We start from the raw sequence: 6,004 nt of genomic DNA, 5'->3' as shown, positions 1-6,004 counted from the left end.
ACACTATGTGCCACAGTTTTGTGTTCCTCAGGATGTTTTATAGGGCGAAGCAAAAAGAGTTTTAGAAAATCTGTTACAGGTATATTTGATCCAACAACCTATAGGTTATACGATTGCCAGACACTTGCGGTATCACTCACAATAATATCATTATTCTCCTAGAAGAAAAGCTAGAAAATAAATAAAATTCTAAAAAAAACTACCCCTGACCTACCCCCAAAAATACAAACGAAAAACAACACGTCGTTGCCAGTTCGTGGGCCCTTATTCGCGGCCTATTCTGAAGCCGCTCGGAGAATAATTACGGGAAAATTGCAGATTAGCGGCGACGTCCGAAACATTTAAACGTTTCAAAGTGGGGAAAAAACAGCAGCTCGGAGCAGCAATTTACGGCTTTCATAAGACGGCGGCGCACAACCGCACGCGTTAATTGGGATTTAATTTTTCGCCCCAACGGTTATTGCAACGCCTAGCCAGGCCCGACCCCTTTTTTTGTGCCCTCTGCTGCGGCGTCGTGACCCCAGCCCAGGATGGCGCCGAAAGAGACAAGTTATGGCGGCGAACGCAGCCGCCGGTGGGGTGTTCTTGGTGTTCCTGTCCTGATGAGCGGGTGCCGGACACAGGTGTGGGCGGTTCCTGGTCTCATAAGAGAACATTCATTACATGGTTTGTAGTGCGATAAAATCTAGTTCCCACAACGAGTATTAATGTTAGATCCTCCCCCTTTTTTCAATACATTGTTACCCCCCCCCCCTTTTGTTCCACCTTGCGCACGCCACTTTTGGGGATAAGAAAAATTATTACGCCTGCTCCGGGTTGAATTTCCCATCTTCTCGCAATAAAACGACAAAAAGTGGCGCACACTGGGGGGGGAAGCCCAGCAGCGGAACGGCGCGGCGGTGGCGGCGGCATGACGGCAAGTGGAGCAGACATTGCGCCCCTTCGGACAGCGGCGGGGCGAGGGCACGTCGGCTGGTGATTCGATTTTTGTCTCTTTTCCCTTGGCAGCTCAGCCGGCCCTGCTGCCCGCCTGATTAAAAGACAAGACGAGACAGCGGCGCCCCGCCCCGCAGCCCCGCAGCCTCAGCCGCACCGTGTCGGCGCGGTGGCGGCGGCGCCCGCTGGCGGCCCGCCTGACGCCCGGCGCCCTCTGCCCGGAAGCACGAGGAATTAAAAACCCTCGGCGCGGCGCGACATCGGTGGACCATTTCGCCCCTAAGGGGAAGGGCGGCTGTTGTTATTGAGCCGCCCTTCCCCTCCCCCTGCTCTGCCCTGCTGCAGCAGCCCGAAGGCCCGCCCGGCTTGCAGCCCCAAGCTTCGTTTACGGCTAAAAAGATTATCAGCTCCTTGTCTCTGACTGGCCCCGGCCGAGGCCAGGCCCCGCGGCGCCCTGCCCTGCCCTGCCCGCGGGTCTGGTCTTCCCTTCTCCTCTCACCCTCCCTTCTCCTTCTTCTTCTTGCACTCCGTTTCTACTTTTCGCCGCGGCCCACCCCGCCGCCGCCGCCGCCGACTCTCCGGAAACACTTCGCAATCATTTAAATTTCCAACCGAGCTACGAAAGAGCGACGCCCCGCCGCCCCCCGCGTTCCTCCGCCAACGCCACGCCACGCCACTCTCCTTGTTAAATGCTTGTTCGTTTGTCTCTCCGAGGCTTTTTGTTCCCCTCGCCGCCCCTGCCAATAAGGCCCAACTTTTCTGCCGGTGACTTGGGACTCTTTGCCACCGCGCGACTTGATCCGCAGCCCGCAGCCACCCTGCCGCCCCGAGCCTCTCTTCCGCGCTCGGAAAATTGAAAAGCAACAGTCGAGCGGGGTGGAAAGTGCTGACTGCTGACCGACAGAGGATCGGAAGGGCCAGGGCCACCGCCCAGCCGACCTTAGCTGGCAGGACTTTATTCAGCAGGGCCCCGTCATGGGCCTCATGGCAACCTGGCTGAGGAGCGAGGTGCTGAGCTGGGTGCTGAGCGGGGTGCTGAGCGGGGTGCTGAGCGGGGTGCTGAGCGGAGTGCTGAGCGAGTTACAGAGCGAGAGGTGCTGAGCGGGCCGACAGCAGGGGCTTAACTGCAGCGCGGCAGGGAGTGGCGGGGCGTGGCGGAATCCCCCGGCCCGGCCTAGGCTCGCCTTAATGAAGACAAATCTTCCCTTTCCTGCTAATGAAAGAGAGAGGCGTTAGAAAGGGGGGCGGGGAGCACGGGGAGGGGTTGTTGTCCACGGCGTCGCCGCCCTTGTCGAGTTTACGCGCGCGAGATTTGAATTGACGACCGCGCGCGCCCTTGTTGGTTTGTATCCAATTCAAATGAGATTAACGCGCCCGGATGCCGCTGCTGGTCTGCCCCTCTTTTATTTTTTTATAATCACCCTGAAGTAGTAGTCACTCACCCCTCTACGTGTCCTCGTGTCGTTTGCATAATCGCCAAGGAGTCTCGAAGAGAATTTGAGGAGCAAAATGAACACAACTATTGCAGAGGTTGGGAGGTTGCACTCCGGGGGCCTCGCCCACACCGCGGGTCCCCGCACGCCCCACCGCGCCGCTCCCAGCAGAGAGCGTCTAGTGGGCTGGCAACCACCACAATCTTGGGCTGGCTGGCCGCCCTGGCTGGCCGCCGCGGGGCCGTGGCTGCCGTGGCCACAGCGCGGCGGCCCGGCGGTGGCCAAAGCCACGGGGCGTAGCGGTGAACCGGAGCCGCCCCCGGGCCCCGGCCGTGCGGGCGGGCGGCGGTGGCGCCGGCGGTGGGGCAGATGAACCTCCGGATCCCGCCCGAGGACGGTCAACAACAGGAGCAGGCCGAGCAGGCAGGAGAGTTGACGTAGCGGTTGTGAGGGGGTGGGGAGAGAGGCAGGACACGAGATGAGTCACCAGTGTACAATACTTTAATCCTGGCGACCACAACTCTGCACAGGCAGATGTGTCTGTCTAGACCCGCCAAGGCCAGCGCCACCACTACCCCCGCCCCGCTCCGCAACGCACCGCCACGCCCCGCGCAGCCGGTGGCCGCTTTCCACCGGATCCGCCGCCCCGCTCAGCACTCAGGTGGGAGTGCCTTACCCTTAGCGCCGCGCGGGTGAGGCGAGGGAGACTGCAAGGTGCTCAAGGGGCCCCGCCACGCCCCGCCACGCCCCGCCACGCCCCGCCACGCCCCGCCACGCCAAATAAGGGCCCAAGAAGGCCCCACCTTTCAGCCCCGGCCCCGGCCGCGCAGGCCGCGCCGCGCGCCCCGCAAGGCGGCTCCTAAAGGGCGCTGCATGTTTTCCGCTCTTCGTGTGATGACTCATGAATATTTATACGTTATTTGGGAGCGGCATTATAGAGCTAAAGGCTCGGGGATTTACTTCAACAACGTTTGCCACCGGCGCCTCGGCCCCGCCCCAACTTGCGGGACAAACCCCACCCCTTCGCCCTCTCAGGTCCTCCAGCTTCAGCATCGATCCGTCGGCACGATATTAGTCCGTGTGAAAAAGGTTGTTTATCTGTTTAGCAGGTTCCTTTCATCGGGGCAAACCGTCGGATGAATGCAGATTCCGGTGCACAAATGATTATTTGTGTGGCTGAAAACCCATTTTCACTTCAAAGACGACAGGCTGCAGCTACAGTATGCAGCCATGGTAAAAGCAATGCGATTATTGCAATGCGAATAAGTAGGAGAGAGGGGTAGAAAGGAACGGTAGGAAAAATAGTTATGGAAACGAAAACAATCATCCAAAATTTGATCAGTGAGCAGTACTTGACTTTGTTGTGAGGATTAAGTTTGTTTGGTAGGCTAAATTCGATAGCTGGAATCCTGAATCCGACACCCACCGCCGGGCACTTGTACTAGTAGAACAAACTCCAGGTTGGTTCTATATTCGTACAAATGTCGGGTCGTGACAACCAACTCCTGGTTGTGGGTATCGGATTCTAGATCCCAGCTATCGAATTTAGCTTACCAAACAGAACTGATACCCACCAATAAAGGCTTTATTTTCGTGAACACATATTCTATAAATTCTACAAATTCTACAAATATCTGTTCAATTCGACAGCAGCTTAACGGCATATGAGTGGGGCTGGGGGGGTCGGTGGCCCTGTCACCCCCTGTTTTATCCCCCTCCCCCTTCCCCTTGCCAACTCCGGCCCCGCTCGCCCAACGCTATCACCCCCTTATCACACCCTAACTCCCCGCGCCGGTAATCCCGGGCGGGCCAAGTTCACTAATCTCTCACCAACCCTTCCTTTCTCCCGGCTTACACTGCACCGCTCCTAAAACGCTATACAGGCTCAGGAGAGACGCCCCATCTGCTGCTCTGGCACGCACAGCCGGTGAGGACGTTATTGTTTGCAGGGATAAGAAGTAACGGGGTGCGTTCCGAATTCCAGAGGAGCAGAGAAAGAGGTGCAGGGCCGTGGGCAATGCGAAATTACCTCACTGTCTGCCAGCGCGGTGTTAAAGAACACTTAGGTTACTGGACGATACCTTATTTCTATTGTATTGTTATTACAGCTCGGACAGACGGGAGGACGTCGCAGCGGAACCCAATTATTACACCACTCAGAAAAACGTTTTCTTATTTAAATTAGTAGTAACATTTTTGACATGAGATCAAGCAGTCTTGACAATAGGTGATTTTACCGTCGATTGACACAATTTTCCTACTCAGAAGACAAACATTAGCTCTCAGGGCTAAAAACAGACAGTCCACTCGACCAGCTCGAACAAAAAACAAAAAATATTTGTTCCAACGAACGTCCTTTTCTCGATAAGACCGGGTTGTTGGTGAAAAGACGCAATATTGCCTATCGACAGGGCATCGGGTACCGTCGAATGGTCTGGTCATTGGACTAGCATCTCATGCCTGCAGCCATTCCATTCCATGTCCAAGTGCACCCTGCAGAGTATGACCCGTTGGTTGTTGGACCTGCACTCTCTGCGTCGACCGACTAAACTGTTGATCGAGACACCCTCCCTCCCTCTTTTCGACACGCAAAACGAAACGACGCGCGGCGCATCGTCCATCGCGCTCATTAAAAACTTTGTTTACTCGGCAGGATCTTCCGGAGTAATCTTCAGGTTAATTATTGGCGCCCGCCTGGCGGTAAATATCCGCAGCTTCCTGCGTTTTACTTTACCCTCGCACGCAACGCCGAGCCGAGCCCTAGGTTGTTGTGCCCGCGGGGCTTGTAGGATCCTGAACGGAGACTCTCGGCTCCGGTGGGTACAAACAAACAGGCACAAACACGGAGGGTTCAACGTGGCTTCGGGGCTCGAGGACAGCGGGCGGCAGGGTGGCAAACGTTGGAGATGTGTGAGAAATAAGGTGTTCCAGGCTATCCAAAACGGAAGTAGGGAATGAACAAACTCACTGACATTTCTGCTTCCGTAATGGCTCTGATTGGTCGAGCTGATCATGATCATGCGCCTGTCACAACGGCCTTTCTGGTATGAAAAACTGCCAGATCAGCTTCGAGCTTTCCCCTATAAAATAAATCATTCCGGCATAGCTCAAATGAAGAAGAATGCGGGGAAGAAGAAAACGGAAATCGCTATGCTAGCGACCTCCGTTTTCTTGTTCCCTGCATTCCTCTGCATTTCAGCTTTACCGGGATGCTTTATTTGAGAGGTTAGAACCGGACCAAACTGCCATGGTAATTTCTCATACTGAACAGGCAGAAACCGGTAAATCAATGAGTTTGTTCTTTTATTCACTTCCGTTTTAGAGAGCCTGGAGCATCCCATTGGACGAATGTACCTAAACCGAAGTGTGTATGTGTATGGGTCATGACCGAGGTCATGACTCATCCCCACGCACTTCTGTTTCTTCAGTCCGGTGACTTCGTGTCTCCTGGCTACTGGTCACGGTAATGAAACCCAGGTCTCAAAAGACCTTTAGGTAGTGCGCTTAGTGTACATAGTGCAGTCAGGCCGCCGCTCCACTAGCGTCTCGCACTACTCGTCTACCTCGCCCTGCGGCACGTCCTGCGGGCCCTGCGCGAGGCTAGCGAGGCGAGCGTGCGTGCGAGAGGCGAGGGC

Source organism: Frankliniella occidentalis, unplaced genomic scaffold, assembly GCF_000697945.3.
Source record: "Frankliniella occidentalis isolate FOCC.00 unplaced genomic scaffold, Focc_3.1 Scaffold28, whole genome shotgun sequence".
Lineage (NCBI taxonomy): Eukaryota > Metazoa > Arthropoda > Insecta > Thysanoptera > Thripidae > Frankliniella > Frankliniella occidentalis.
The sequence above is the reverse complement of the archived record's forward strand: the minus strand, read 5'-3'. Positions refer to the sequence as shown.